This window comes from Anomalospiza imberbis, chromosome 3 (genome assembly GCF_031753505.1).
Source record: "Anomalospiza imberbis isolate Cuckoo-Finch-1a 21T00152 chromosome 3, ASM3175350v1, whole genome shotgun sequence".
NCBI classification, from domain to species: domain Eukaryota; kingdom Metazoa; phylum Chordata; class Aves; order Passeriformes; family Viduidae; genus Anomalospiza; species Anomalospiza imberbis.
Genome location: NC_089683.1, coordinates 16439054 through 16465491, shown reverse-complemented (window position 1 = coordinate 16465491; position 26438 = coordinate 16439054). Strand labels below are relative to the sequence as shown.

The window sequence follows — 26438 nt, the reverse complement described above, 5'->3', positions numbered from 1 at the left end:
ACTCTAGGTACCAGGTTGAGCTAGAAGCAATCTGTGAAAAAGCTACACTTCATCCTAATAAATAATTTTATCTCAAAATGGTGAGATGGCACTAGAAAAGTTACATTACCTGTAAATCTGGCCCTACTGGCAAGCATTCAAGCAAAAATATTACTATCCATAAGCATTTACTTTTCAGAAGACATGCTTTTCTTTATCTCCTTCCAACAAAATGATTGGCTCAACTCCAATCTTAGGCATTTTTTTAAGGATTTCACACGTGCATCTGCCTGGACAAGGGGTGCTGATCTCCCACCCCTCTCATCAGAGAGCATTGAAAAAATGCTTGGTTACCAGCAGAGATTGATGTCTGGGGCATTCACACATCAAGAGTATTACCTTCTCTGAGAATTGCAAAATTTCTCTAAATATTTATTTTGGAGTGCATTCTCTCTAAGAAAATATCATCCGTTTCAATTTGTGTCATTGTATTCCTTGCATTCATCTATATATCTACCCTCAAATGCAAACTAAAGGAAATTCCAACACTGTAAAAATCCTGTGTTCACATGAAGGTAAGACTTCCTTACAAAAGCCCAACAGGCCAAAATAAGTAGAATACTAATTTTTTCCTACTTTTTTGCAAACAGTGAAAATATCTCCCTTTTTATACATAATGTTTCATCCTGTGAACCTTCATATATATGTGTGAATAAGAAATAAAACTTCACACAAGCTAACTAACTACCAACCATATAGACATAATTGCTTTTGGAAATATTGTACTTGAAGACATTTTCATGTCAGCTGTATATGTTTGAGTATCATCATAACATGGTGTTTACACCAGATTAATACCATATGCTGTGTGGGAATTATGTCAGGTTATAAATGGAAATACAGTATAATATCTGAAATTCAGGAGTGCTTTAGAATCTGATTTCTGTTAAAGTGCTGCTATTCTAGAACATAAGTTTGAATAACATTACTTTCGATTTACACCAGCATACTGCAGATAGAACCCCATTCCAGCTGCCTTAAATTTTGTTAAACAAGTGTTAAAATTATCACCAATTAAAATTGTTTCTACAGACTGCTAGTGGATTCATGACCTCATTAAGGCAGCCAGGAGTACTGCCACAGAATCATGGTGAGGCCTCAGATCTGAGGAGAGTCATTTTTCTAGCTTTTCTTCTCCCAAAAAGATGCCACTCTCCCATGTCTCTTCTAGGCCTCTAGTGAGACCTGTCAACACATTTTAGCTCAAAACTGAAAGCACTTCTTTAATCTGCATTTTACTCACTGCCTAAGTAATTTAACAGTTGTCGAGCAGGTCAGGAATAGGAATAAAAGTACAAAAACACAAAAGTGGGGAAAGATGAGAGGTGTTTAGAACACAGCAGAAGAGAGCCCAAACAGAAAGCAGTTAAAAACAGAAAAGAAAGGCAAATTAAGGAGCAGAGCGAGAGTACCAAAGCTAGTAAAATCCAAGAGAGCTTTCCACTGATTTTAATCAGACCCCCTGGGAATGACAGAGAGGAGAATAATACAGGACACTGAGAGAGATGGCATCATTATGGTAAAAGGGCTTAGCAAAAGGAGAGCGGATGCTGACAGCAAGTGAAGGTTTCCCAAGGGAACATCTTCCCACACTGCTGAGGAAGAGGCAGTGGGCTCCTTCCTGGGCTAAGCCGACCAGCTTCAGGAGCAAAAGTGCCACATTAAGTCAGCATCGTGCTACAGTCTCCCTTCTGCTCTCCATGGGGCTCATTATCCGCGACTCCAGCTCAGTGCTCGGGCTCCCACACAGAGAGGCTTCCCAGCGAGCCAGGGCAGCACAGGGGCAGAGCAGGAGTAGAGCTGGGTCACCTCCAAGTCCCTGCAGATCTGACCCACCTTTGTTTCACATTCAGGCTGCTCAAAATTAGGCAAACACCTGACCCCTTGGACAGCTTCTTAAATTCACACTCAACTTCTTCTGAGCAGACCACATTACTCAGGTCAGCAGATTGGAAAAAAGGAAACATATCAGAAAATGCCCTGAGTTTAAGTAACATTACATTATTAAATGTACAACATTATATGAGAAGCTTTCAGAAAATTACAGTATCTGAGATCACGAAAATAAAGGGTGTACTGGTTCCTCAGAAAACAAAATTCAGGTCTAAAGACGATTTTTAATTTAGAGTGGATATGCATGCTAGTATCACAGCATCTCATGTAAGGACTAAAGTATCTTCTAGATATTCCATGGAATGTTTTCTTTGTGCTGCAGTAAGTTCTCCCATGCATTTTCCACTAAAACATATTCATGTTATTCACTTAAACATTATTTAACTCTCTTAGGGATGACAGATTGCCTTTTTGATTAAAAATTTAAGGGTTTGCTGTTGATTTGACCCTGATTCATACACTGAGTAGGACGTGATATCTTTTGTGCTAATCTAGTTCCAAGCAGATTTAAATATATATATATATATATATATATATATATATATATATATATATATATATATACACACATATATGTATATAAAAAACGGTGTTGGAGGATTGACTCTAGAAGGAGAGCATTAACTCTGTCTTTACACGGGACCTATTAATATGAAAATTATTGTAATATGATTAACGGCTCCTCTTAACACCAAAGAGAGTGAGTCTTGAGAGATTATTCTGCAAGATGATAACATTTCCCTATCCAGTTTGTAACCCTAGGGAAAACTGAAAAAAATATGGATTTTGACTTGAACAATAATGAAATGGTAAGTGATATAGCTTTGCTGTCTTATAATGACTGTATTAATTTGCAAGCTGTAGTGCTAAACCAGAATAGAGGTGCTTGAGGAGATACGCCTGTTATCTAGGCAACAGTTAATATGATGAAAATGCTATTTAGAAGTAGCTCCATATTTTTATCATAAATATAACTTTAATTCCTTCAGAGTCTCCATAAAGTCCTGGTAGAATGTAATAAATGCAACATAATCTAAAAGAGAAGACTGTCATTTATAACCATTCCCAATATTAGTTATGGATCTTTTAAAGTTTAACAGCACTTTCTGTAAGAGAATCTGTCCTATATATTCCATCCCATATTACTTCCCCAGTTTAGAAAAATAACTCAACTGTGATAAAGAGATTCAATTTTTACCTTTTGCTTGCTTTTTTGAGTTGGCATGGCAGACCTTATCTATTAATTTGCCAGGGAGAATTTCTCTTCAATGATGCTCTTTTCCTCAAAAGTGAAAGTCTTTTAAATTTTAATTTTAGTGTGAGAAGGAAGTACTTCACAAGCAAATGACAAAATGGAACTATATACAGACTGATGTTTTATCACCTTTCATCAGGCTGAAAGTGTAAAGCTTCTGTGAATGCAATTTTCTTACAATTGTCAGAATTTTATATTACTGATATTTATACATGACTAGGCTGAATAAACCTTTTTATTCACTGCTGAGTTTGTCCAGTACAGATTTCATGTCATGGTTACTGAAGTTGAACTTAACTTGACAAGACCATAAACGACAGCTATTTTTTCTATGACAATAGCATAACTTCAGCTTTTGGGAAACAATATTTTTTAAGTTTCCTGGAAGTCAGCATAGTGGTCTGAGAGCTGTAGGACTGAACCAAGCAATAAACACAGGCTCATAACAAGTAACATACAATTACACAATATGCAGTTCAGACCTCAGTCAGAGCCTCTCTTGCCTGGCTTCTGCAAGGAACTCATGTTTTGTCTTGTCTCCCTTGGATCACAGTGCAAATATGCTGGCACACTCTACACACACCTTTGGGCAGAAATGATGAGAGAGGATGAGAAGAAGCAGTGGCCTCTACATGCTGCAGTACATCACCTCTTCGTACGGTGCTGCAAAGGGCTGTTCTCCTTCACAAGCCACTGCTCCAAGTGTTTCACCCCTGAGGATGCATTTTACAGAAGTATCTAACATGAACTAGTCTGATGTGTCTGATGTTCATAAAGGGAGAGTATTCAAGATAGTGTTGATAGATGTTTGCTCTTGCCTGGCTGCATAAAACAGACAATCTTTTTTTTTTTTTTTTCTGTTTTCTTACGTAGTCCTGAATTAACTTTGGGCCTAGACATTATGGAAGATCAGTTCAGCAGCTGCATGTTCCTCATGAAAGTGATGTCTGCAACAGGCTGAAGGGTGTGATGTTGCTACAAACTTTGTGGGCAAGTCTGATGTTTCCAAATACTTAGTGGTATGATGGAGTCACCTGAGGATCTTCAAGGATGGGGAACACTTAAATCATCCTTCTGGATAAGGGACAAAAAGAAACCCTGCTTTTCAAGGAAGAATTGGGTGTTCTAATTCTGCTTAAAGCAAAGAGAGAGAGAAAGCTGGGGTTGATTTGGTTCAGACATTGTCTTTTGATGTTTACCTGTGCAGCAAATTATCAGGTTTTTTCTCCATGTGACAGTGCCATCAAAATATACTGTGACATGTTGAAGCAGACTTCCATCTCTGAAGGAGAAAAACACACAGGAAAAAAGATATGGGAAATGTATTAAAATGTGTATTCTGTTTAGTTTTTTTTCATCAAATATAAAGCACCTCAAACTGTTCATCAGCCAAACCAGCAGCTGATTTATTATAAATGAGAATAAGAATATTATGAGACAAGATTGTCTCTGCTCACCATCCACATAAGCAGCTGCTCTATTAAGTTGTCTTTCTTTCTACATATTCTACATGTTGATGTGATAGCCACAGGTTTCTGTATCACTAAACACAAAAGCCTCCACCACCTCCTCCTGAGATAGAACTGACAGAAATTTATTGGAAATCTGAAGGATATTCTCCCCACACTGGTATTTTCCTTTAAACACTCTCATTTTAGGGGAGCAGGAAGGAAGTTCTTTTATTCATCTTTGGTGTGCACAAAGTCTCCGTTTCTGTGTAGATTGCAGGGTGTTATGGCATTGTCTGTGTCAATATTGCCTGAGTGCATTCTTAAACCCTGTAGCTCTGAGTAGGTAGGATTCTGTCTGTACCTAAATGATAAGACTGCATCTGCTATAAATATAATAACATCATCCACACACACATACAGATGGCTACAAAAGAGTAATGAGACATCTTGTTTTGCCAAATATACATCCTAATGAAAGAAATCAGAGACTACTTTTTAGCTCTTGAGATTTTTAATCTTTAAACATTTGAGTTCAAGTTCCTCTTGGCTCTGAGAATATTCAGCTTTTTATTATATTATTTTGTTCTTCCTTCCCCCACTAAAATCCTAGTGCATGATTTAATTACAAATAAGACTCTTGGCACATGTTTCAATTTAAAGGGAAAATTTTTTTTCTGCTAAATTTATGTCTTTTCTTCAGTGAAGGGACAAGTTTAAATTACAACAGGGAACACAATCATCCCATAAACGTTTGGAAAAGCCCTCATTTTCTTCTAAAGCTTAAAATACTTTTCAAAAACTCACTCCCAGCAAGGCTCTTTCAACACAGCTATTAAAATATAAGTGACCATTTTCATTTAGGTTTATGCAAAAAAGAATCCATTGTCATTTAAGTCTACTGCCGATTTCTCAGCTGGTATAAATCACCATTATTCCAGCTTAGTGGAGTAAAACTGCTGTACATCTAGTCCAGGATCTGGCTCCTGTTTTCTATTAACTTGGGTAAAGGGTACCTGGATGAAATCCTCTAGTCTGTGTTTTACAGGTAGTTAGACTCCAAGCTCTAATGATCTCTCTTCTGCCTTTGAAACCTATGAATCTAATGCAAATTACGTGCATGTATCAAGGGGAAAATATACCTGTTTACTGCACAAAATTCTTGTGCCTCATTTCACAAGATATAGAAATCTGACTATTTCTTAAGCCAGGATTTCTTTTTGCGGTATTGAAAATTATATTACAAACAGTAATTAGCACATGAAATTAATAAATCTTTTGCTTCTTCATTTACACCAGTTTCCCATATTGTATTAGTAACCACACATTAGCTAATCAGCAGGTTGTGAGGGAAAGCTGCCAAAAGCAGATCTGATAATTGGCAGCAGTCAAACAATCATAGCAGGAAACTTTACACTTCCTGCGGACAAGGCTACTGATGGAGACAATGCTGAGATACAACATTAGGGGGGAAAAAAACTACGATGTTTTGTTCTTTCATGTTTCATTATCTCTTGTAAAACTGGATTCACATATCACAGGCATTTTGCACAGAAACTATATAGATAACCACCACTGGTTAAGGAAAACTTGGTAATCTGGTGATCACCTAGAAACATTCATAGATTTGGCCTCTGCCAAATTTTACAAGACATTTAAAACGCAGTTCTATCTCTGTAAGTCCATACATGGTACCGTTATTACTGCAATAAGTGATCATTTGATACATTTCACTGCCCAACAATGCCCTGAGATAAATATCAACAAATCCATCCTTCAGTGGGGAAATTTAGACACACATCAGCTGAGTATTAGACCCAATCCAACACTTTAGATGCCTCAGATAGTACAGAATTCAATATTCTAAATTTTCCCTCATCTACTGCTTAGCCTTTGCACCATCTGAAGTTCTTCAAGTGTTAAGACTAAAGTTTCCCTAGTCATCTCAGTGATTCTCCTTCTAGACATAGAAACGCTTCGATTTTACAGTATAAAGATCCCAGGAATCCAAAATAGCTTTGACTCCAAGCATTATCCACAGCTTGGCATCCTTAATTTATCTTCTTCCTGAAGGCATTCTTGCTTATGCTTTACATCAAATATCCCCAAGATTAAATACAGTAATAGTATTTCAGAAAAGCAGAGTTGAAGAGCTCCCACTTCTGCTCAAACATAGTTGACTTGTCCCTCTGGGCCACCATCTCTGTAAGTCTCTTTCACAAGAAGGAACATTGTCCATAGGAAAACATCAGATTACCTTTCTGCAAAATGGCCTGTATCTGGATAGGCAGGACAATTCCAAGAATTGCACTTCAGGCTTTGACAGAGATAACTGCTATATATTCACTATATAAAGCAAAGGGGTAGGAGAAGGCACAAGATTATGAATCTTAAGAATTAGCTTCCTATATCTTAATATGCATAGTGCCTACATACCCAGAAGGCCAGTATTTAAGAAACGCCCTTGGCACTGGCAGTTTCCACCATTTTTCCCTACTACTGAGGGCTAATCAGTGCCTTTCCTTAAACTGTAGCCCACCTCATGCCAAGCTGTCAAATTAGGGACCAAATCCTTACAAATTTCTGAATGTGCAGGAAGCCAATCTCTTTAGGCATCTTTTATCTTCCTAAAGAAATAACATGCAATTTTATTAAACAAATGGGGAGTAGGAAGGCTGAAAAAAAAAGCCTGAACTTAAAATCATAGCAAAACACAGAATGAAATAATTTCAAATGGTAAAGGAAGAGGAGTACTGGGTCATGTATCTGGTCTGCCTAAACCTATCTGTCCTATTCACTGTTTTGACTGTATTTTACATTGGTTTTGGGCTGTGTTTCTAGTCCATGCATATACAGGGCCCCAAATACCGGATTCTCATCTGCACCGGTTTTCAGGCAGGGTACAAATAAACAAACACAAGTCAATATAAACTAATGACAAAGAATTAACACCTGAAGAACAGTCAGTGCATTGCACTCATTTTCAAGCACCTCAAGATGACAATGCTTCAAATAAGATATGAGATGTACAGAAAGAGACATACAGAGCAGGAGCCAGAAGAGCAAGATTCAGTCCAGTCTTTGAAACCAGACTGCCTTTGCTGACATTGAGGGTATATACACTCCTTGGAAGGTGTGGGTTTTGGGAAGAGATTTGTAATACTTCTGCTATGTAGGGATATGATCACCATCTGCTCAAATCTGCTGAATTTTGCCTCTAAGATTTCCTTTACAGATCAAAGATGGAGCTCTTTGGCCAGCAAATTCTGTGACTGTAAATCCTACCCTCATCTGCAGTATCTTAAATATATGGAAAATGAGTCCACAAATTTGCACTGCTTCCTCCTACTAAGTGCTGAATAATTTAAGCTCTCAAGCATAACAGGACATCAAAGGATATTGTCATTACTACCAAGTATCAAAATCAGAAGGAAAATGCAGGGTAAAATGCCATCCTTGAGGTAATCTCTAATCTCCCAAAACATAACAGCAAGCTTTGCTTTTACTTTCAGTGCAAGCAGATCAGGACCCTCTGGTAAACCATGTGTTTTGTGGATTAAATGTTCACATTTCCAAGGTCGCACAGCAAAAGGGAATGATAGTTTTCCTATATAAATTTCAGATTTACCATTTAATTAATTGACATTGGCAGTTGGCACACAACCTTTAGAAAAAATTCTGAAATGTCAGACTTGAACAGGGAAAAAATAATTTGATGAATTTAATCTAAGTGCCAACCAAAGCACAAATGTTCCCTGTGGACCCGTTACAACACTGGAGTTCACAACTGATTGCTTGGGAATGAGCAAACTAATGCAGCAAAATATTTACTAGCTAAGTAGATGTAGTTTAATATATACACTCTACTTGCCAGATATTTATACCTGTATCCTGTAGAATGCTGAAATTTTCCAACTTGTTAAATTAATTAATTTGATTAAGGTAAACAAATATAAATACAGGTTGCTCTTTTCCCAGACAAGAAGTTTCACTGACAGAGGGTATTCATTTATTATTTCTTTTTTTTTCTGTTTTGTTGTTTTACAAATGTAAGAAACCACCAAAAAAATTGTTCTCCTCCTTACTCTACATACTTTTCATGTAGATTATATATAGTTTACTGGATAGTCTTCAGAAATGAACTTCAGGTACCATCTGTATGTTTTTCTGGCACTATTTATTTGCAATTAACCAGGGCCTTATGTTTTATCCTCTGCAACTCAGAGTCTTAAATCCTGGAGGAGGTAAGTTTAGCAGAAGGGAACATTGAATGCAGCATCAGGCTTTCTAATGAGCAAAACCTATCCCACTATTCCATATTTAAACCATTGTGACTGAGAAGGACTGTTCTTCCTCTTAACAAAAAAAAAAAAAAAAAAAAAAAAAAACACAACAACCCAACAGTTTTTTAATAGCACCTGCAAGTGCAGATTAAACTATTTGTAACAATTTATTAAACTTGATGGCTCAGATACTACACCAGTGAGAACAAGCTCCACTGTGTTCACCAGAACAGCATGACTTCACTGATAACTGAGACACTGTAGCAATATACCCCAAGGGACTCAAAGTGTCCAGTCCCATAATAACCTTCTCATACTGCAGAGCTTTTCCTGAGGTCAGTGTTTAAAAAGCAGAACCTGCAAGAGAACATATATTCATGAGGCACCAGAAACTTTATTGATGCTGGAGACCGTTTCTTCTTCTCTTCTTTCAACCCACCACAGTCATCCCACTCCACCCACAGAAACCACACATCTTGAAACTTGCAGATGCACTCATCTATCAGCACAGACACACAGCTTCAGGAGAATGCTTGAGCAAAATGCAGCAAGCTCAGAAAAATCCCTTTATTCATAAAATCACCCAAATTATCTGTGTGCAGCTTCCCATATGAGAAGTATTAGTCAAAGATACAGCAATGAGGCAGAGCTATGCGCCATACCAACATTTTCCAGAAAGAAATATGCAGATAAACACAGACAGCTGCATCACCTATTAGCTAAATCACTTCTCTACTTTTGAACAGGGAACTAAACCGAGCAGGCAGCAAATAGTTTGTCACAACACAGCACACCCCATGTCTTCATAGCACTGCTTTAACTAATTGTATTTCAGTGTCTTAAATGCTGAGTGTTAGGTGCTTTAGCACCCTTCCCAGAAACACCCACCTGTGATGGTAAGATTAGTGGAAATGACTTGTCATGCTGAAAATATAAACTTTTCATCCCAGACATTGGTCACATTCTCCTAAACTGAGTGAAATTCTCTGAAACCTTATAGTATGCAAGTACATCTCTGTGTGAGCATGTACAAAAGCAAGTGAGGGAGTGGGTGGGGGAAAAATGTGTGGTACAGAACAAATAAAGCAGAAAACCCCAACCTTATCTCTTGCTGTGCACAAGGAAAGTCTATTTGTGTCAGTGCAAGTAATTCTGAAGCAAACAAACAAGACAAGAAGGAGTAAATGACCGTGTTTCCCTCCATTTTTTTTTTTATATCATCCCTGAACATTGGTATCAGCACATTAAGGAGAGGGAACTGGTGAATTTTGCAAGCAGGAGAACATGAATAAACATCAACATAAAACAGGGAGCTAAGAAGTGATGAGGATTACTAAAACTGGACTGCCTGGTTAAATTAAATCAGGACGGGGGGAAAAATATATCCAAACCACAAAATATTGGCCTCCCATTTCATAAAAATAATTTTACCATTTCTTAGTATAAATTTACTGGAATCAGGTAAGAAACACAGTCTGAATTCCCCTCTCTTTTTTCAGGTTCATTAGCACCACAGGGCATGATAAGGAAGCTGTGACTGGGAAGAAGTGGCCCTGCTCTGAGCATCCCCCCACTGTGGTCACAGCAACTGCCATCAGCTACCACACACATTCACATGTGGGCTTTGCATATCATACAGATTACAAAGCAGAACAACAGCAAGTACCCTTCAACACGAGAACAGTTTTTCTGCATGAGACCAAGAGCATTTCCAACCTTTTATCTCATTTCCAGCAATGGAGATAAGGACAAAAGAACAGGGCAAATACACACTCAGAGTTTCTTGGTTGACTCACTCATCCCTTCATGATGTGTGGTCAGGGACTCTCTGATAAGGTATTTTAGTAGTTCCATGGATTTTTATTCCACGAACATGTTTAACATCTTTATATGTATGTCTAAACTTCTTTTGCACTCATGAAATAATGAGCTTAACTATGCACTTGGTATTTGTTTGAAACCTGCCATCCAGTGGTTTACATGTGGTGTTTTCTAGGTCCAATGTTACCAGAAGGGTTAAATAATAATTCGGTATTCACCTCCCTCCTCCATGATCTCAGGCATTCCCTTCACTTGCTCCTTTCATACCAGAGACCCACAGCCTATTTTATCTCCATCTGAAGAAGCTGTCCTACACATTTGACAACCTCTCTTGCCTACACCACTGTTGAGATCTGGGCTGATGATTTTGGAGAACTCAGATATTCCTTCTGAGTGATAAGAGCCTGTTCAAAAGCCACTACTGTGTGGATAATGTTAGCATCCCTTTACACTTCTAATTACTGAATCATACCTGACATTTTGTCAGTCAGTCAGTATCATCATACTCTTCTGCAATTCTTTCCAGCATATATTTTTTTCTAATAGCATTATATTATTTGACAATTATGTTATTTCAATATTTCTTTTGCCAGTTCTTCTACTGACTCTCTCACTTATATCTTTGAGGGACTTCACTGATGATTTTCTGTTGCAAAAGCTGACTGTTTTTTCTTATGTTTTTAATTAGTCCTTATGGAGAAGCAGAGATGCAGAAGAATGGGAGTAAATAAATATTAAAAAATCAGTCTGTTATGATACAGTGCTGCAAGTGTCATTAATGGTGCTTCTTGTGGTACCGGTATTATAAGGTCCACAAAATAAAAGTTCTTCCAAAAACACTCCACACTACAGAACTAAGGATCTTTGATCAAGCATTATGTCTTAAAATTTAAAATAATGTGTTCGCTGAAAGCCCTTCATCAAACTCCTCATTAATAGCTCTGGAAGAGTTTTTGTACTGAGATACTGTCAGTTTTCCACAAAAACATCTACTTCTTCTGGAAATACAATATTCTGAAAAAAAATCCCCCAAACCCAAAGTGCTTAAACTTGTAAATGGTGCCACAGTGGTGACTACTAGCAGTTGTATATGATTTGCCTTATTCTCATCTCTCTGAGCAGGGCACTCTGGCTGGGTACTAAGATATTATTTCTCAGTGTGCACCACAGCCGCAAAGTTCAATGATGGAGTTTCAATATTCAAACCCTAACTTGCCCTTCAAAAATAGCTGCAAGATACATGTAGAAAAACTCAATCATCTCCCGCTATTTTCAATTCTTGTGCTTTTAATTATTTTTTTTTCTTGACCTGAGTAATTTTGAAGTTCAGAAGAAATCTAATATCTGGGCTTCCAATGCTACCAAGCAGTTTAACAAATAATTTAGATGTACATCTTTAGAAATTCTAAATGTCCTATTTCCCTTCTACAGGAAGTACTAGGGAATGGTTATTATCCAGCCCTTTTCAATTGCAGAATATTGGTAATTATTGATTTTTGCAAATGATCAGATTCCTTTGAAGGCATTGTATGATCAGTAAGCTGCATTGGCAAGCCATAAAATGATACCATAACATAGATTGCATTTAAATAAGCATGTATAAATGCAGAGGATGTGTGTATCTTACCAAGTTGGTTTGTATTTTACAATATAATTATTCCATTTTTCTTTTCATTTACAAGGCTAATGATCTGCTTTTGCTGTTTATCATTGCCTGCATAGGTCCTTGATCCCTCCACATGCAAGCATCATACTCTGCAACAACTGTGGTTCTTCTTCTCTTCATGTCTAAGTCTTTGAGATGAGCCTAGGTGGCAAGTAGATGACCAGAAGTTATCTGGAATGAGGCAAGCTTAAAAAATGAAAGAAACAGATCTGTGATTTCTACCTTCTCTGTACCTTGCACTTAATTTTATAGTGAAACACTGAATTTGTGTTTGTGGGTTATTTGGTTTTTTTCAAGAAACTTTTCTTTTTTATATTGCTGATTTCACAAGAGTCTCTTTTGAGTCAGATATTTTGTCCCTCTGACATTTGCATGGTTTTTTGCCAGAAACAAAAAAAAAAAAAAAAAAGAGGAAAGGAAACTTGGTCTTTTTGGAGGTAAGGTTTTTCCTTTTGTAATTCAAAACACACATATTAGCAGCTTGGTAGAATTCGTATTTTCCTAGATTTTTTTTAGATTAGTCTCGATCAGAAGTGGTCAAAATTAAAAGGCCTGGTATGAGATTATTCATCTGGCCATCCATCTCTGAAATATAACACTATATATTTGTGAAAGGCTATGAGGTGAAATCCTTCCATTTTCCCCTTTGTCCATTACTCAGAAGTTTTTTGACTAATCATCAAGGTACACTGACACTCCCTGAGAGCAAGGAAGTCCAGGAGCCATGCCTGATGGTGCCCGAAACTCAGGGCAAAATGAATCCAGACAAGAAGTTAGGTTTTGAACATATGGTTTCCTTCCACACATTTCTACCCTAACCGTGTCTTTTACATTTGCCTTGCCAATCAGTTTCCCAAATTCATGGAAAACATAATAAGAACACATAACATGTCACTGGAAAGCTTCTGGATGAGATGGGTATCAGTTCCTCCTCCAAGTCTGTCATGCATGAGATTTATTTGTGAATAAGACTTAATTTGTTGGAGTCTGCATTGCTATCACAGCAGCTACATGTGCTTCCAAGATGCTTTTGTCAGACATGCAGGGTCAAGGAGAGAATAACTGTGAGCAGGTATTGGGCCCAAGAAATCCCATGTGAAAGGCTATTCGTCTATGCCTGACAGATATTCTTTCCTTCTGCACATAAAAATGGACAGAATGGACTCTAAATAATCTAGAGGTTCTTTCATAAATTTTATATATTCTGTTCTGTTATTGGTTTCTTAAGTGGTCCCTTTCATAAAGCATTCTTTTAACAGCAAGGACTGGACTTGGCAGAGCAAGCACTTAGTCCCTGCTGCTCTATGGACTTTACTGCCAAACCATAATGCCATTGATCTGTTAAATAAAGGCAAACTTTGATAAGAAGTAGTACCACTTCCTCTTCACAGTAATTTTAAATGAAATGTACTTTTCATGCAGCAATTTAATTTCAGTAGAACTAGCTCAATAAGTAAGGTCAAGACCTTGTAAGAACTATAGAGGCTAATGTTGGTGATCTTGACAAATTAGGTAGAGTGTCATAGCATTATTCCATATATTAGTTTAGGAGGTCAATAAAATCAAGAGATGGAGGGTTAGGACATATTGTTAAAAGCAGTGTTCCTGTAGTTATATATCTAATACAATGTTTTGAGACTTGAACATGCAATTTGGAAATGGGAAGGTACCAACCTCTATTTCTTTCTTGGACTGCAGTGTTTTATGTGGCCTAGAGGACCATCTGCCCTTACAATAGTCTTACCTAGTCAATAGAGGTGCTGTGAGCATTAGCTAATGACTCCTAAGTGCTTTGAACATATAAAGCCCTATGTCTCACAAATATATCTATATATTATGAAATATAATTACATAGTTATTGGAAAAGTCCCCGATTGTCTCTCAGAAACAGCTGTCACACAGCACTTACTATACATAGGAAGTGACACATAATGATGAAGTAGTTAAAATGATACTCTTGCTTCTAGACAGAGCATTTGCATTTTTGGAGAATTTTCTTTTTCTTTACAGGGATTGGCATAAGAAGCTTTCAGAAATGCTAAAAATATCTTTTTATATTAACTAGCTCTCCTTTTCTTTAGGCTAAGCACACAGAGGTACAAAAACAGCTTTGATCATTTCTGAATAATGACACAAAGGTTAGAAAACTGCAAATGATAGTATGTTATATGAACTTATTTTATGTAGTAGTAGTAGTAGGGAACTTTCATTACCAAAGAATTAATAAACTCTGAAATTATGATTATACAGATTGCCCTGGGGCACAACATATACCCATAGTATTTCACCCAATTGCTTTTGCACAGACTCTATCATTTCTGGTCAAAGTTGGACAGCTTTTATAAAATATATATTTTGAAATCTTAAAATTACTAAGAATTAAACAATATCTGGAAAAAAAAAGCTGCTACCATCTCAAAAGTGCTACATCTTGTGTGAACTTGTCCAGATTAAGCATTCAATCACAGGACCTTGCTATGGCTTTTGTCTGCTAAATTAGAGATTCCCCATGTATTGGAAAACTGTTTCTCTGCTTGGGACTTTGAGACCATGATCAAGCCATCTCTTAACCTTCTCTCAGGTAATCTAAGTACATTGATCTTCTTTAATCTCTCAATGTCAGGCAGGATTTTCAGACTTTCAATTGTTCTTGCTCTTCTTTCCTGCAACCTTTCGAGTTTGTCTTAATCCTTCATAAGTAAGGCTATTCATCAAAAGGATTACAGGATTCTAGGATAGAAACCCATGGGAAACACCCCTAATTCTGGAGCACCAATGATGGGAATAGTATTAAAATCCATCAGTTTTTCCTCCATCAGAGGCCATCAGTTTTTTGCATGGCCCCAGATAAGTCAGGCTGGGAGGCTGATCTTATGATGGAAATTGAAGAATTCTCTTGACCAAGTGGCTGGATGTGAGAAAAAGCAAAAACTTTCAGAGCCAGAGCCAGTAGAACTTAGTCTTCAGCAGGAGAATTTATATGTTTGGGATTTTTTCCAGTCTGAATTAGAACCAATTTTTTTAAAGCTCAGAAATGTCTAGGAAATTGATACAGCTTTCATCACACAATTTTATTAAAGATACTAGCTTTTTTTAATTCTTTATTGACTGCATCCCATGACAGCACTTACAAGATCTGTGACTGGGAAAATATCTCTTTAAACTTTACAGATTGTTTCGCTAAATCAAGTGGATTTCTATTACAGTCAAATGTTAGCAGACCAGACTCCAATGACAGGGCAATTAATGGCTGAGACATTACATGTCTCTATACATGTATAGATATACATGTACATACTATACAACATGGTTATGAAGTATTCTGAGTATTTGAAATTCACCAGTTAAGTCAAAACCACCTTGGTGATTTAGACAGTAGAGCATTATCACACCTAATTCATACATGTGTGGTCTAGCCAAAATTGTACTGTTGCACCAAATTGAAATTACTGCTATGAACACAGAAAAAGAAAACAGGAACAAGTTTTGTTGGGAGAGATCTGTATACAGGTGATCAAGAGTCCTCTTCCTGGTTGTTCTGACTTCCTGATAGATAAAATCAACAAATAACCATTAATAGGTTAAAAATAGAATGAATAACTGAGATGATTAATACTGTTATTATCCTTATTCTCTGCTGTGTAATCTGTAAACTGTTGCTCTAGGCTAATTCATCATTGCCCTAATGCTTGTTTACTTGTTACTGGGATGTGCATATAAATTGCTCCTAAAAGAGAATAATGCGTTGGTGTAAATCAGGTCACATGATGCTCAACAACAGTGAATGGAGGTTTGGGTTTCTATTCTTTCTCTCTTCTTCCTACTCCTCCTGTCAGAGCCCACCTGTGCCTGCTCGATCATGCCCAAAGGGGTTTGGCAGTCACTGTGTCATGCTAAAGCCATGCCCTCCACTGTGAGTGAAGAGTCAGGTGAGATGCTGAAAAGACCCATTAGGTATCAGTCTTTCTGCTGACATCTTCCTCTCCTTAACCACCTATCCTGCTCTATCCCTAAGAACCAATGGAGAAAACCCAGCCCTCCAGCTGGGTTATCTGATACAGTATGTGTTACAGTATAGATCAGTATACTGTATACTTATACAACAGTATACAACAGTAAGTGCTTTACAACAGTATACAAATCTTATACAAGAGTATGTGTTCTGCCAGTTTAAATTCGTTCTCTGTAAATCCAGACAGTTCTGTAAGCAACAGAGCAATCGGCCAGCACTTGCAGCCATTTCTCTAAGGGAAGAAATGTAAACAACAATAAAAACAATGCAGGTGTATAGGTCTTCTGCAAAAAGTAGCATGTCTTGTTATAGCCATTGCTCTGGTGGGCATCCTGGGCAGCATGGAATGTCTGGGGCAACAAATGCTGGCTTCAAAATAACAGTGGTGTATTGTGTTTATGTGCACTTAAACACGGCTCTAGGAGAGTTCAAGGTCCCATCTGAGGAAAAGCTGGCTTAGGGTCTTGGCCAAGGTCAGCCTGAATTCAGAGGAAAACCTAAGAGGGTCCTTTGCCCAGTGGAAGCATAACCCAACTTTAAAAATTAACTCTTAATTTCAGACAGAAGCTCTAACACCTATTCTGCTTCTTATATGTCAGAGACCAGCATAAAGGACAGGAAAAAAAAATTCTGTTCCATTTGTTTTGAATATATTTCTGTTTATCTCTTTGTTGTATCATTTTGTGAGGCAATTTCAAAGCTTTGTAGGCAGGCTGAATATTAACCATCCACTGCGATCCTCTCAGTCACTCCTGGCACAGGTTAATCCCTGTATCATAGGCTGCCACCAGTTTGCTAAGCAGCTTAAAAGGACATGTTATAACTTTGACAATGACCTGCTAATGGTTTTACATTTCTCAGAAGTATTATGAGCTATCTTTGTCATTTTTATCTTCTAATGAGATCAATAAATTTAGGAAGCAGACATAGATGGTGCAAACTGCAATGCCACAGCCAAGGACGTGGCATGTATAACTGTTAAACTATAAATAATAATGCAGGAACAATAATCAAACCTTGACTTTTACAGAGGAAAACCAAATTGCAAGTCCTACAGCATTAAAAAAACCTCCACAGTTTTTAGGAAAAGTGTAACCCTTTATTTCTTCTTTTATATCACACCATATCAATTCTTCATGAAAAGCTTCACACTGAAATGTATGTTTCATTTATGGAATTTTTTTTTCAGTGGTAAACAGCAGTTCTTGATATTTGAATCTTCTCTCTCCATCTTTTGTGACTCTCCATGAAATAAACCTGTCAGGTTAAAATTCTTGCAGAGCTGCATGGCAGATCTTACTGTTTCTTACACATGTAACGTTAGCTCTCCTTCGTCCTTCCAAACAACTATGAAAAGTTCTAGACTTTAAAAAGGCAGAGACTGCAGGTTGCTTTCAGTGCACAGGGCCATTCAGTGCACTTTGGGTGATATCAGTTCACATGTCCCACATGTCCCTGTTTACATCACACCTTGGGGCTGGGTTCCTGGGCCATCTCTAAGCAGCAGGCATGCCAGAGAGGCTCCTCTGCAGGGTCCAGATGGTCCCGAAACATAACAAACCATTCTCAATATGTTTGCAAAAGGGGTAGTTGCACACAACACCTGAATGGCCTAGGAGCAAGGTATCTTTACTCTCCTCTGACCTTTACACCTCTGGTTATCCTCTCCAGTGCATATCTGGCCCAAACAAACATAAAAATAAACTAACATTCAGTGACCCTAAGAGCCATATTTGATTTCATTGTGTCTGCAGGTTCTGCTGGATGAAACAGAAGTTTAAAGTCAAGCAGCTGAACCACTATATGTTTCTCCAGTCAGTAACTATGTGCACAGGAAGGTACAAACTGCATAGCAAAAAAGATCTGTGGGAACGTATGACTTCAGGTATAAGAGTCCCATGCAAAGAAACACCAAGGTATAAGACAGCTAAATATTTAAAAGGTCCTCATTTCTGCAGCATGCAAGCACTTGTCATGCAGTGGTTGTACTAAAGACAGAAAAAGGAAAGTACTATTTTACAATACATCAGCTGGCTACAGCTCCACATATGAATAAAATAGAGTTCACATTTCTCATAGCAGGAGTCTGCTTAACCTACCGTAGTTTTTAATTTTAACAAACTCAATGTGAAAATATATTGTGGCAAACCATTACACACCCTACCTGTCTATTGTGTACATAAGATTGAGTCTATTTAATATGGTTTGGATCTGCCTGCTAGCCAGATATAAAAATTCTTTGACAATTAAATTTGATGACTGATTTTTGCCTTGTACAGTAATGATGTCTTTAAAGAGATTACTCTTGACAATATTTAGGAGATATTCCAGTAGAGCACAGGTACTCTTCCCCATTCTTAGGCACAAAGCAAACTGTGCTGCCTGATTACAGAGCCTTACTCTGGAACACTACTTAAGCTGTGATAGTGTTAAATGTGGAACAAGATTCATACCAGCTGAATACATGTCTATAAACAAAGAGAGGGCTAGCTACTCATCCAAGTACCCCAGGAACACATGGCTTGACTTGAAAAAGGTTTTCCAATTGCAAAATAGAATGGTTTGGATTTTTTTTAATTTTTTTTATTTTTTTTTTTTAGCAAATGATCACAGGCAATGAAAATTAAAGCACTGAGCACCTTTGAAACGCCAGCAGTTCCTGACTCAGTGCATTGCATTGTTGTGATGTCAGGAAAGAGCCCCAGGAAGGCTTTCAGTGGCACTGCAGCCATGCTGCTCTAAGTGTTTACTGCTGACCCTGGCTCAGATGAGCCCAGGACACATGTGAGCAGAAAATCCATTACAGAAACTAAAGACTGGGAAAGGGAGAAAAACAAGTCTCCTGTTATCAAATATCTTTCAAACTGTACACTCACAAACCAAGAACATATTTTTTCTACCAGCTTTAAAAATATTCCTTCTGATTTGGATGACAAAACTGGATTATGTTTTCTATTAGGTGTTCATGAGGTAGACATGAGTGCCCAAATTACTGGTTTGTGCCTAAGAAAAAGCAGAGAGTTCAACACACATGTTGTCCCTCTAGCTTATGTGAGCAGGACTAATGCAAAGGTACGTGTGCAATATTTAATTTAGGATTTATTTCTCCAGCAACACCTGCATTCTGCTCTTCACCTGTTCCAAAAGGAGGTTAATAAGGGCTCCAAAATGGAAATTCTGGTTCCAGCTCTGTACCCTCCCTCACCAGATGCAGCAGCAAAATCTCTTTGATGTCTATAAAAAGAAAATAAACTGCACTGTTTATTGGGACGTTCATGTTGCTGTATTCCAGACAGTGTGAAAACCTACCTGACCTTTTGTGGAGGGCTTCTCTCTTTTTTTATTTACCAGCACAAACCAGCTCTTTCAGACCCTCCCTTCAGAGTGGAATGGGTGAAAATCATGTGGTGTGTCTCCAGCATGATCAGAGCACAAATCACCTCACCTATTTCTGATTGTTTATAATGTAGGTGTTTGTGCCTCATGCAGCAGGCTAGACTCCAGTCATTAGAGAGGAACAGAGGTTCCACTAATCTGAAATCAGATGTCAGCCTCAGGGTGACACCAATCATGCCCCAGCAGTGCTTATGTCTCTCCAAGGACTGCTAAGTATGTCTAGAAAATTAGCTTAGACTTTGAGCAGTCACAGTGCACTCATCTATGGTCTACCATGTTCTCCACCAATTTATCTTCCATTTTCATGGACATTGTTGCTGAAGCCCTGGTTTGCTTGCATCCTTACTATTTCTAGCCACAGTTTTAATAAATTTTGATATTATCTATATCCAGGTTCCACAATACATCCAGTTTCCACTTTGCCTGGAACTACACACTTTTTGAGACATCCCTCTAGGAAGGTAGCTGGTAGTGATTAATATCACATGTCAGCTTGTAATGTAATATAATTTGATGAGGGCACCATGTCTCAAAATCCTGAAATGCCAGTGAAAATCAGTTACATTCTGTATGCAGATGAGTGGACAGTGGAAGAAACACACTACAACCTGTCTCCATATCACATCCAGCTTGTCTGTAGCATTTGCAGAGGATGCTAAATCCTAAGGTGAGAATCACCAAGCTGATACTAGGAGATATTCAAAGAGCTGAGTGAAATGACACCTATTTTTGATGGAGTAGAGGACCTGTGAGAGACAGAGCCTCTGGATATTTCTGTACCAAAACAGATCCAGGAAACTGATAGCAAGGAGACAGAAAGGATTAAAAGATTTTACAGCTATTACCTTCTGCTGCTTTTCAACTTGTTTCCAATATTTTATCTCAAAATATTAATCTAATTTCTAATAAGAATGCTGTCCTTCTTAAATATATGTATTTTAATCAATTACTTGCAGAAAAGGCTATGGGATAATGTAAACCAGAAAGCAGAGTAGACAAGCAGATCACTCATACTGTTGGAGCATCCTTGGTACATGGAGGATTATGACATGTGAACATTTAACATTTCAACACAAAGACAAGAATTTATGTTTTATTTATGTTTTACAATTGCTTAGACCATTACATATAAACTTTCTGGCTTCACTAAAGACAAGCTGAACACAAAGGCCTGATATTATTACAATGGATGGAAACTTAATGTCCACTGAAGCCATTGACCTAATTAAATATATAGAGCTACCTAAATGCATTAACAAAGGTCTACCTTTGAAAATGATATTTCAATGCCTATTTGAGAATAAAAAACATGCTCCCACACACACATGGAGTATCAGTGACACTGATGAATGAGTATTAGCATTTCAATGATGAAATCAGGAGACATGAGTGAACACCACCTGATACTGTAAATAAGCATGATTCAGAGAGAGGAGGAATAATTTTCTATCTACAGTCTAATCATGACCTCAGTCCTGACCTGAAAAGACCACTTTCCTTAGTGATTAGATCAGAGTTAATCCCACTGTGGCATGCACCCAGGTGTGTTGAACTGAGCTGAAGTGGTTATGTGACAAATGCTGAATTTTTAATATTCAAAAGCAGGACCAGGCATATCTTGCAGACTAAACTCAATTTGAGCACAGCAAGAATCCATTATTTTTAACTGTTTTAACCAACCACACCTGAATTTCATGCAGCATATTTTAATAACTTATCAAGTGTTCAAATTTACTGGGTTTTCTATAAATATTATTCATTACTAGAACTGCTTTGTGATTTTTAAAACTCAGGTTTTTCAAGAAGATATACATGGTGCTTTATGTGTGTAGACAATCAGAACACTATTGGGCTGGCAAGTATACAGCATTTTGCTGATAAAGGCACTGCAATGGTAATTCACAGTCCCAAGCCGAGCCCTCCGAACACCATGGTCACAATGCAACTATTGCTGTTGCCTAAACTAGCTGCATACAAAAGCATATTTCATCTCTTGATGCAGTTATCTGTCCCCACCAACTCAGCTACACAATTTTCTACTGCCTGACATGAGACTTTTTTTAAATTCACACACAACAATAATCTCCGATCCCCAGCAGTAATACACTTCAGCACCTGAAATGTTTATCCTTAAAACATGAAGTAGAAAAGAACTAACCATATGCTGCAACAGAGTGAACACAGCAACCTTCTGCAGTCATTCAGGAGGACTGTGCTCTCAAGCAAACAAAAGAAAGGGGCATCTTTTAAGTCTCAGATCTCAGCCAGACAAGATATCAATATGAATCTGCAGTAATATCTGCAGTAAAAAAAAAAATGGTCTAAGGTTCAGCAGACACAGCATTCAGGCTCTAAAATCAAGGATAAGCACAGCTGTAGAAAAATGTTACAAATACAGCTGACTGATCCCCCAGACTTGTGAGTGGATCCTAGATCCTGAATCCCTCCTTTCCCTGCACTGACCCACAGGGCCGTGCACCTGTCTTCTGCCACATGCAGAATCTGTAAGCCTGGTGCTGGCTGCAGGCCCAACATTCATATTCCTGTACAGAATCATGGAATCATTAGGTTGGAAAAGATCTCCAAGACCATCAAGCCCAACCTTTGTCCAAACACCACCAAGCCAACTAAACCACAGTACAAAGTCCAGTCATTTCTTGATCATTTCCAGGGACAATGACTCCACCACTTCCCTGGGCAGCCTCCAATGTTTGGCCACCCTTTCAATGAAAAAATTCCTCTTGATGTCCAACCTGAACCTCCACTGGCACAGCTTGAGGCTATCTTTGATATTTAGTAGCATTTATTCATTGAGATGTTTCCAGATGTAAATACATGGCTATTGCAATGGGATTTTGTACACCCCTATTCTACCAAAACATTTAAAAGTAGTAAGTGCTCTTTGAAGAGTCTCAATCATGCAGCAGCATTCAGGTCTGGTGAGAACAATTTTCAATAAGTGGTCATGAAGCGGTTTTATTTTAAATGTCACTGTCACAGTGCTACAAGACAAATCAATTGTGATGAAGCATCTCAATATATCTGTTCTTAGGGTCAGATTTAAGAGACACAACCTCATCTGAGGTTTTTTAATTCATACCTTTTTTAAGTACGGAAATTTCCTCTAATTTTGCACTAGCCAACAGTTTGGTTTCAATATTACACTTTGTAGCTGGATGCATCCAGTGATGGGTCCACTCTCAGGAAAGAAGAGAAGCAAATGGACTGACTTGTGGTGCACTTCTCCACACCAATAAAAACACTGAGCAATGGCAAGCTGAAATTTTAGGTACCTAAAAAATTATACTAAAGTACCATTCTTGTCACTATAGTTCAGGCTTGCTAGGCACAGTATTTCGTACCATAAATATTTTCTCTCTCATATCAATGTGAAAAGAAAGCTAAGTCCAGAAATATTGATGATGTCTGGGAAGGAAGCACTTCTCACTTCATACCTGAACACTGCTACTGACCTTCCCTCTGGCTCTGCATCCTTTGAACTACTCTGAATTGTTTATCAAAATCATAAACAAGGAACAAGTCAATTGCACTCTTAGAGCATAAAGCTCTGAGCCTTGATTACATGTGCAGGAGGAATATTTACTTTTTAATCAGGGTTGACTGTGGGGTGTGGAGGTAAGGCTATTTTGAAGATTAATTAGTTAATATTTGTACATTGCTTTGAAGATGTGAGATACTAAGTATTTCTAGGCACCCAGATAATGGCCTTAACTCTTTCAGCAATGCTGATGTCAAGGCCTTGAAAAGTGGCCCATCTGAGCTGTTTTTATATAAATCTTGGAGGCTGTATCGATAAAATACAAAGATAGAATTTTCAGGTTTGGTCCCAAATCCTCTTCCATTTCTGCCAAATCCTGCCAGCAAATGATACATTTTAAAAACATCAGAAGAAAAGGTGGGCAGTGGGATAACATTGACTTTTATGTCCTTCTGATTCAGCATTTGAGCTTAATAGAGATGAGTGGCTTACATGTTCCAAATGTGGTACATCTGTTCTCATGACAGCCTGCTGAAGAAAACTATGAGCTTCCATGTTTATTTTGCAGATGAGGTACTCTGAAAACCTTAGGTTTTTGAAAATTTGGACCTTTCTCCTATCCAGGTGGCTAAAACCCACAGTGGGATTTAGGTGCATAAGTGTTTTCTGGATCTCAGCCTGTGTGACTTGCACAGATCATACCTCTACTGTAAAGAGAGAAAAAAGTTCCAGGGCTCTCTAACCACTGCTTCTTTCCTCCTTTCCTATGACAGATGAGCTCCCATGTTTTGCCTTAGAACAGTCATTTTAAAAAAAGAGTTAAGGAGTTTAGCTTTATTTAGTCTCGTCAAAAGTCAAATCCATGCAGAGGATCTGAGGTCATGAGAAGACATAAACACAATCCCTTTCTTAGGCAAGCACAGAATGTAAAATCACAGGGGATATTCAAACCTTGGGATGTACCAACTGCATCCCTTTTGTATACCCCACAGCAGCTGGCCAGAGCATAGCATCAAACCCCAGGAGGAAAATGGCTATTCTGACAGCCACAATACTGGTGTGCATCTGCCACTGTGAGAAGGGGAGATTATGAAAGCAGGAAAAACAATAAAGGTGGTACACTGTGCCAGTCTGGTATTCCAAGATCCATCCTTGCGAAAGTTAAGAGGCCTCCTGGCATATGGCTTCAGCTGAGACCCTGGGTAAAACAAAACCCCAAGGTCTCCAGCTGAAAATACAAATGACAAATAAAGAGAAATTTCTGAAGGAGAGAGAATGGAGTGAGCCACCATGCATATAACTGGCATTTAAAATCAGAAAACAAATGGGAATCTTGTTATCATCAATTATGACAAAACATAACGTCGCATAAAAGCTCAAAAATATAAGAGACAAGGTCCTTTGACTAAATATGCTCTAGCTGCATCCAGCACAAATTGCAGAGGCTGGAAAACTAAGCAGATTCTTACAGGATCAGGTATTATGTGAAGTGTTCAGGATTTGGGTTAATGAATACAGCGTTCTCCAGATGTTCCGTCATTGTTCCAGAGTGGGAGGAAAACTGGCTGCAGACCAAATCAAATTTTTATACTCCTCTTAGATAGTGCCAGACACTAAGATTTTACCAATATAACATCTGAGGCACAGAGACAACGCATCATGGTTGGATAACCCTATATTCAATCCATTTTGCTGAAGACAGGACAAATAAACTAAGAATCAGAACATTCAATGAGTCATATCAAAGGTATAAATTGAAAGTCAACACTTGTACAGCATATAATCTAGCTGAAAAAGAATTTATAGTCTGGCATTTCCCATTTAAACATTGCTGCTGCTTCTTACAGATATACTCCAAATGCTAACTTTAAACACTGCCAGTCCTTCTGAGTTCAGTTTTCTGCTTATTTTATAAAATTTTTAGGATGCACATCCTTTTCCAGAGTAATGGAGAGTATGAGAAAAGAAATTAATTGCTAAAAATGCCTAGTTTGCTTAGAAAAAGTGCACCATTTAGTGTTTACTAAGGAGCTAAAAATCAGCTTAATTTTTTTAAACATTTCATTCTTTTTTTTTGTTAACAGAATTAAACAAGAAAGTTTCTGGGATATGCAGAAACAGAGATCACTAGAGACAAAAAATAGCTGTCAGCATAGCACTCTAGAAACGTCTAAGAGGTGATGACAGGAATAAAAAGTCAGCATCTGCACTGGCCAACAGAAACCCACCACAAGAAATAAACCAAGCTTTTCAAAAAATACACAGAAATTAATAATCATTTGCAAGTGCACTTTGAGCATATAGCTGATCCACATGCCGAGCAATAGGAAAACTCATGTCAGGGAAAAGGGTGTACTTGGGCAATGAGTTTCAGTTTTGAGGCTTAAAAGCAGACAGAGGATGAGGTCTGTGACTGCAAAGCTAAGATCCAGCTCAGTTACACTAATCTGATTTGGTCCACACTTGTGCTTAAACTGATCACTTAGCCTAAAGGATTGAAGGGGGGTGTGTGTGTGGGTCTGTGTGTGTGTGTGCATGTGTGGTTACTTCTGCGAACACATCATAAGACCTAAACACCTGCACAGATGTTTTTTTACACCCTCTGAAAGCAGGTCAGCAGTGAGCATTCACTGGGCATGAAACAACATTAAACTATAAAACATTCCCTGCCTGGTGCTGGTGAGGATTTCAGTTTTGTGGCACAAGCAAGTATCTGGAAGTACTGTAGATATATTCACTGTGATTAATTGCTGTGCTGCTTCATAGGTGGCCTTTCTTCACTGGCACACATCTGGGGGTCATACAACAGGAGAGAAAACAAAAAGGGAAGAAGAAGATGCCATTGGACTGCTGCCCAAGAATAGATCCCAGCTGTGGTCCTCTTAAAGCGCAAGGGCTGTACCAGGGGTGCAGTAAAAACTTCTGTGGCTTCAGGGACACAGCAGAACCTGGAGGCAGGAAGCTGCTGCATCACAGTGCATAGGTAGATGAGACAGGAGGTGTGGGACAGCTGACTAAACACCATGTGTAGACCACATACCAAATGTATCTCGTGCTAAGCCTAGGGCTGCCTCTTCTCCAGATTCAGCAACAACCTGGATCAGGACAGTAAGAACTAAAATATAG

General features: G+C 38.1%; 2 long non-coding RNA genes across 2 annotated transcripts in view; one reads left to right on the top strand and one right to left on the bottom strand.

Moving 5' to 3' along the window:
• Window positions 1-12748, top strand: part of LOC137470328 (uncharacterized) — a 20770-nt gene extending 8022 nt beyond the window's left edge. The window contains exons 2-3 of the long non-coding RNA XR_010997004.1: window positions 7871-8096; window positions 12462-12748. This is a non-coding gene — a long non-coding RNA (uncharacterized lncRNA). The remainder of the gene's footprint in view (window positions 1-7870; window positions 8097-12461) is intronic.
• LOC137470327 (uncharacterized) lies at window positions 1876-26438 on the bottom strand. Its single transcript, XR_010997003.1, has 3 exons — window positions 26353-26438; window positions 4387-9275; window positions 1876-4009 (listed from the first exon to the last, which is right to left on the bottom strand). It is a non-coding gene; the product is annotated as an uncharacterized lncRNA (long non-coding RNA).